The sequence below is a fragment of the Dipteris shenzhenensis genome, chromosome 22 (genome assembly GCF_047967505.1).
Source record: "Dipteris shenzhenensis isolate YYH24624 ecotype China chromosome 22, Dip_SZ_1.0, whole genome shotgun sequence".
Lineage (NCBI taxonomy): Eukaryota > Viridiplantae > Streptophyta > Polypodiopsida > Gleicheniales > Dipteridaceae > Dipteris > Dipteris shenzhenensis.
Window position 1 is genome coordinate 53,530,618 of NC_141617.1, and position 7,876 is coordinate 53,538,493.

Sequence of the window (7,876 nt, forward strand, 5' to 3'; positions counted from 1 at the left end):
TCTTGTTCAGCTCCAGTAATGAACTCCCAATAGCCTTTTCCCTTAAGGAAATTCGTCATTCTAAACTTCCATGCTGGGAAGTTGTTTTTGTCAAGCTTTTCAATGATTATCTATGAAAGAGCATTAGACGCCATTACAGAACACTCCAAAAATATTCTATCACTGCAAAAAACACAACTTCTACCTCACAAGGGAAAATCTGCAAAACTGACGAAAGTGGTATTTGACCACACAGTCACTTCCTAGTGACGATTTTGCATCAATAGGCAATAAGAATGATCCTATCACTCCCAATATCTCTGCGCACAGGCATATGATGCAATTTCTGTGGCAACTTTTTACTGACCTGCAGAACAACGGTCGCATAGCAAAAATAGGGCACTTTCTTGAGTGCCTGCGGAAAACTTCCGCCACCAAAACGGGCCCCAAAATGGCCTCGAATCAAAAAAAGAATGTCACCAAGGGCTTTGCCCTTGAACGCAGCATATACTGCCCGCTCGCCGCACCACGAAGGGCTTCCCAATTTGCAGTGCACTCTTGCACTTTCCGGCTGTGCTACCTACAGAGATTTGCTCCCAAACTCGAAAAAGGAAAGTAACACTGATGCTCTTACCAAGACACCGCGAACTTGGTTTGCTTTCTTGAGCTCCTTACCACAAACCAAGCTCTGATACCATGTGAAGAGAGTGGGAGAGAAGTAAGGAGTCTCACTTGTAGCTTTCTAACATACACAATGGGGGAATACACACAAAGGTGGAGGCTGAAAACAGTTCTTCTTAGTTGTGAAAGCCAAAAGAACTCTCCTAAGTACAAAAGGAATAGATGAACCCTATATGTGGGTCTCAAACCAAACTCAACTAACCTAGGTGGCATACTAACTGAGCCACTAACTAGAATACATAAAGATAGCTGTCATCCAGCTATGGGTGGTGTACCAACCGCATCTGTAGCTAACAAGTCGGTGACATAAATGCACAATGGTCACCCTAGTATATCACGAGTGGAGCTCGATATCTCAACAAAGATTACATCCAGCCATTGCTGAGAGCCTCGATTGAGAAAGAGGGAATTTGTACAACTCAGTTTTCTGCCAGTCTAGCTTGTTGCATTAAAAATTTTTAGGGAGCCAAAGGAAATTACGATGGAGAGGCCGAAGACCGCCGTGCACATTGCCAGGACTCAGATTATGGCCACCCCAACAAGTCGAGAGTACTCTGCTCTGAAAATATTGAGGCCTTCGCTGACATATAAGAGGGAACCCATACAACACAGCCATTACGAGGCCCTCTGTGAGCATGTTATCTAAGGTGATGACATTCAGATGTGTGGGGAGTCCCCTGTGGGAATGAAGGGTCTCCACTAGTGCTAGCATTTCTACTCCAAGTGAGTGCAATGCAATCACCTTATATGAGAAGGCATATATTATTGGGATCACAGAGCATCGAGGTGGGGTGGTACTAGGCATGCTAAAGATGAGTGGTGGGTAAGCAAAAGATGAGCAAGGGAGCAGATGCAGTGACGAGAGTTAGAGGAGGGAGCGTGGAGCAAAGTAGAGTAGGGGCAGAAAAGAGCTAGAGGAGGGGTGTGGAGCAAAGTAGCAGAGCATCAGCGGATCATAGCAACTTAGTAAAATGCCAAATGCCACGGATCTTATATATATTATAAGTTCGAGCCACCATGGTGGCTGGAGCCCGGGGTCCCATCCATATTAATTGTAGGCCACCATGGTGGAATCCCCTAGATGGGCTTGTAATCATGAAGAAGATGCCATGTAGTGCCACTTTGGTGGCTGGTAATTAACCTGCCAGCCTGGTGGAATCTTACCCATGATAGACGTGGCTGATGAGAGCCACCACCACTGGGCAGTAATTCTCATTACCATGTCTAATCACTCATTACCATGCACTCTAGTTCTCTACTGAGCATGCGAGCCCGGTGACTGGTAATTTTTACTACACTCGTAGTGATTATGCATGCTAAAGCGCAATGGTGGGTGAGCGGTGGCACAGTGGAATCGTAGCCACGACAGACATGGCTGATGACAGCCACCACCATCGAGCAATAATTCCCACAAAAGCAAATCATGAAGCCTAATCACCTCTAATCCCTCATTACCATAATTTACTGCACTCATAGTAATCATGCATGCAAGCCCGGTGGTGGTAACTAGAAGCTGAGTAATTGTGGGCCACTGTAGTGCCTGGTAATTAACTGATACCCCAGTGGATCTTAGCCACCACCACAGACATGGCTAGGAATCTTAGATGCCACCACCTCTAATCATTCATTACCATGCAAGTCAATACTGCCACCTTGAATTATTCAAAATTCGGGCCAACCACCATGGTGGCTCTCACCTTCACAGTAGTCAGGCTACAACCACCGCGGTGGCTCTTGCCTTCCTTGACAGTAGGCTACAACCACAGCGGTGGCTCTCACCTTGACAATGTAGTCAGGCTACAAACCGCTATTCCATTCCCTTAACCGTTTCCTCTTCTATCCCTCTCAAACGTTTCGTTCTCCCTTGCAATCTCAAGCCTCCACTATTCCATTTCCTTCACTGCTTCATCTTGTATCCCTCTCGACAATTTATTTCTTCCTTACACTCTTCCTGCAACTTCTATCCCCTATCATAATGGGCCCTGCATAGTCCGAGAGCTCCTCACACAATCTTTCCTCCCCCTTTGTAGCATAGTGTGAGAGCCCCTCCTCCCCTGATCTTGAAATCATGACATATGGGAGCTCCTCTCTTGCTATTCAAAAGCCCAATTTGGATGCTCTCCAAAACGTCACCAGGATAGCGCAGGAGGTGAACGTGAAGGAGGGGCAACTAGTCTGCCAAGGTCGGAATATTACCATCAATGAAAGCGTGATTGGAAAGGCTCTAGGAATTTCTAGAGGCAGTTCGTAAGCACACTCTTTTGAGAAGCAATGGAGGAGACAGGATGTTCGTATACCCCAACGCTCAGATTAGTAAAGATGGTGGAGTCAAGATTTTGAGCTTGCCAACAGACCTTCAAGATGTGCTGAAGAAGACCATTCACCTCTTTCCTGATACGAGAGGAACCTACAAGTTCTAACAGGTTCAAGCAGCAGTAAAAAAACTGAAAGGATGTGATGTATCTTTCTCAAGGGCAATCTCCAAGAGCGTGTTAACCAACCCAAAGAATTGTGTGGATGGCAAATCTCAGTTGTCATCTCAGTCCACTGGAGTTGCAATGCACCTGCTAATGGCATCTACCCTCAAAGGGATTTTTGAGTAATACGAGAAGCAGATGTCTTAGAAGGTGACTTTTCTACAAGAGAAAGCCACCGATGCAGCAAAGGTAGTGCAACTTGAGAAAAGTCTTAGGGAAGGTGCAGAAGCCAAGGTAGAGGAGGCACAAGTGAGGGCCTTGCAGGCACAAGAGCAAGCTGAGGCCACTACAAAATTGGTCGACATGGAAAGGCATAGAAGAGAAGAAGCAAAGAAGTGCATGAAGGAGCTTTGAGATAGGCTCGAAGAAGTGAGAAATGACGGGGACATGGCGGACAAGGAGCTAGAAAAGATGCGAAAGGACCTTGAAGATCAGAGAGCCGAAAAGGAGGGTCATTACAAACGGCTCTGCAACATGCAGTACCCATTGAACATTGAAAAAGACCAAATGATGGAGGAGCTGAAAAGGGAGCTTTAAGGCTAGGAAGGATGGGGCAGAGAGCAGTTGGGGTGGAGAAGACAATGAGGAAGCTCCCTAGGCCAGGAAGGATACAGAGAGCAGCCATGATGGAGCGGGTTGGAGCAAGTTCCAGCCACCACGGTGGAGCTAGTTCCACCGCGGTGGAGTAATTTGCAGTAGCCATGGTGAGGGTTGTTTTTTTGAAACACTGTTGGAAGTCCAAAGAGCAAGCTACAAGACCCTATAAGAAGATCAGGATAGATGTTTGCACGAGCTTGCCATGGCTTCCAACAATTCTGAAAAGCAGTCCGTCGTCTTGTGAGATTTCCAAACTAGATTGGAAGTCTTGGAAACCGCCCGTTTAGATGTTTTTTAGCAATTTACGCAGCTTCAATAGATGCTGAGGGAATCAGATGAAGATGTTGCATAGAGTGAGCAAAAAGTGGAGGAGATGAAGGAGAACATCCGCAGCCTTAGGATGAGGGAGAAAGGAATCAAGAAGCAACTTCGTCATGTATAGAGCAAGACTCTGATATTGACGGCTGCAATAGTTAAATCAGATGCCTATCCTGCTATGTAGGAGCGTCCGAAATGCATGGCCTGCCATACCCCCATCATAGATGACTACTGTATCTGACGGCCTGCATGCTACCACCCTATGCACGTTTTTTGCTTTGGAGTGTTTGTGTATACAAAATCGCTATGTAGAGAATGCCATTTACCATTTCCCATGTCATGGATAGATCAAATGTGCCTGCCTACTACAGCTATCTATGATGAGAAAGTAGATGCTGGAGCTCAATTTGCCATTTGGGCAAAAGATCTTAAATACAAGGAGCTCAAATTGAAGAAGGCCAAGTCCAAACCTGATTGCGAGGAAAAGGAGCCTGAAGAAAGGAACTAGCCCCTTCAGGAAAGGATCAAGAAGGGCCGAGCTTGCAACCAGGAAGCTCAAATTAAGGAAAGAGGAAGCGGCATGAAGGGAAGGGCCAGACCAAAATATGAAGGAGCCATCCCCATTCTAGAAAGGAGCAACGAGGGTCGAGCCTGCAATCAAGGAGCTCACAAGGAGTCCTTGAGATGTAATCTGAAGTAAAGGACTCTTTGAGATTGTAATCTATGTAATCTGTGTGTAATCTATTGAATTGTTAATCTTCTCCAGAGTTTACTTGGGCAATGCTTTCTCAGCTAAGTGACTAGATAGTGTCCTTTGATCCACGCCAACGTGGCGATAATAATGAGACGAAAGATTTAGATTTGACAAGTAATGTGAGACGAAAAATTTCGATTAGATCACTAATGTGAGACTGAAAGATTTCGATTAGTGAACTATTGTACCACGAAAGATTTCGATTAGATAACTAATGTGAGACAAAAGATTTAGATTAGACAACTAACATGAGACTGAAGAATGAGATGGTCAAGCTCAATGAACTCTCTCCCTATTTAAGTGCAGTGCAGACACAACTAAGAGCCCATTATGAAATCTAGCCCCAAAACTCTGTACACCTATCCACCTACTGTGAATTTATGGCATACCCAAAAGACTTTGGAATGCTTTTGTTCTATCTAAAAATGATGTTGGATGAAATCCTCACAGAAACAGACCCGGAGAAGGGGGAAAATAGCTGCAAGGAGGACATGCTTTGGTGGTGGGTGTATTACTTGGAGTCGGCACAGATGGTGAATATTAATTTCCTTGGCTATTGTTTTTCCTGCTCCTTTAAGGTACTTGTCAAGCTCATGATGTAGGTTTCTTTTAGCAGGACATGATAGAGGTGCGAAGATGTATAGACCACAAAGACCAGGATGAAGAGGACCCCCAACAAAAGGAGGAGTTACTATGGGCATATAGTTTGGTAGAGTCAAGCAAGCAGAGTGTAATCCGAGTGTGTGGAGAGGTCTGCCATTGTGCAGTAGACTGGCTTCAAGAGCTGGGAGATGCTTGCTTTTAGAGAGGTTGATAAGATTGTTGGGAGTCTGGAATTTCCTTGAAAAAGCAAAATGTCGTGTTTTGAAATAATAAAAATCTTAGACATTTCTTGAACTCGTGGATATTCTCATGGTGCTCGTAATACCTGATTTTGTATCGACCTGCTTCCATGTTAGTACTTAAAATGTTTTAAGTAGCCCGATTGTTGAAATCTGACAATTAGCTATACCCAGTCTAAAGAGCACTAGCCTATGCAACAAATTTTAGGATAGCACGACAGTAGTGTAGGGATAGCATGGTAGTAGTGCAAGATTAGTGCAAGATAAGTTATCGCCAGCATGGTGGTTGGTTGCACTAGAATATGAATAGCCACCAGTGCAGTGATTTGCTTCTATTATTACAAGATGAATGGATTCGTTATGGGAAACCAGCGTGGTGGTTGTTGGGATATAGTAAAAGTAAGCATGGGATGAAATCTGATGGTTAACGAAACGATAAATAGTCTAAAGAGCACTATTCAAGTATAGCAATGTGCAACAAATTTTAGGATAGCACGGCAGTAGTGTAGGGATAGCAGGTAGTAGTGCAGGATAAGTTATCGCCAGTGCGGTGGTTGGTTTGAACTAGGATATGAATAGCCACCAGCACGGTGGTTTGCTTCTATTATTACAAGATGAATGGATTTGTAGGATGTGTGGATTCGTTATGGGAAACCAGCGCGGTGGTTGTTGGGATATACTAAAAACAAGCATGGGTTTTACCGTTTGGGATTTACAAAAACAATTTAATAAAACCAGCATAATGATTGTTTGGGATATACTAAAAAGAAGCAGTCTCAATACAAATTCCATTTTGTAGGACAAGTGGACAAATTGTTTCTTTGCAATGAGACTACATACATTTTCTTAGTACTATCTCAGTCGTCCTCGTCCACTGCTCCAAGACACCCCAAGATGTGCTCATGCATGTCTAAATCCAATTTGAAGACACTCTTGCCCTTCTTTCGTTGTGGCACAGGTTGCATCTGGAACTTAATAGCTCTTACTATAGATGAGAGTACACACATGTTTGTGGACTCTTATGTAGCAGTTCATAATTGCGGCCTCTTTTGGATGTTTTTTTGTACCAAAAGGCTCTGACTACTACATCCCTCTTCTCATAGGTTGTCCCCCAATTATCCTTAAATGTTTCCTCAACCTTGTACTTAGGTTTTGTGCACTGCAACAAAAAGTATGGGTCATCTTCCTCACCCTAGAATCTGAGACAACTGCAAAGTTATCCCCCTCTTCCAGACAGTCAATGAGGTCATTGAAACTCTCCCCAAACTGTGGCAAGTTGTTTGTCTCTCCATTGTTTGTGACTCCATCTGAATGTAGAGTAAAAACTTGAACTCGCTCCCATGTCTTCACAGTTGCAATGTTCTCACAATCGTCATGATCCCCTATGATGTATGTACTGTAGAAACAAGAAAGTTTTCTCGTTTCAATCAGTTGGTTGTTTGAAAAGCCCCATATGCTGTGTAGACCATGAACTCCTTTAATTTTCTCGCAATCGTGTGGCTTCTCCTTTGCACTTCATCCACTTTCACTTCATGAAACACTCTGTGTACTACAGTATTCTTAAGACTTTGTTTATTGTATGTTGAATGCACGCCTGTGGAGAGGTTGGCTGTAAGCCATGTTACAGCATCATGGGCATCATTGAGTTTTTCTTGAGGGCATGCTAATTGGTGCTTAAACAGAGCTTGCTTAATAACAACACCGCATCCATCATGTTCACCCTTGCCATGGCTAGACCCAAAGAAATTTCACATCATGTCTAGGTTGGTCAAGGATTTGAACCTTGAGACAAAGTAGAATCCACGTGCTGATTTAAATTGAGAGGCAGCACCATCTGACCACACCCAATGTTTGTTTTATATTTTCTACATGGGGATTTCCCTTTTTCAACCAGTCCCAATGCAATAGAAAAGCATGCTGTAGAAATAGGGTGTCATGTTCCCTATCATCTAAAATGTAGAAATGGTAAGTGTGTTGCACTGACCTGGACTCTTATGAGTTAGCAAGCAGATTGGCATCAGGCGTGGAAGAATCAATCAAATGACTGTATGGGATATGCACAAGAATTGTTATCTACTTGTTGTATGAGTGAGCACTTTGTATCTCATCTTGTTTTTGAAAAGAATAATTTTTTGCAAAATCTATGACAGATACAATAGTGTCACCAAGTGCTCTTATATGACAGTAGCCATCTCTTTTTATCAGATCCTTCAACATTGACATTTTCA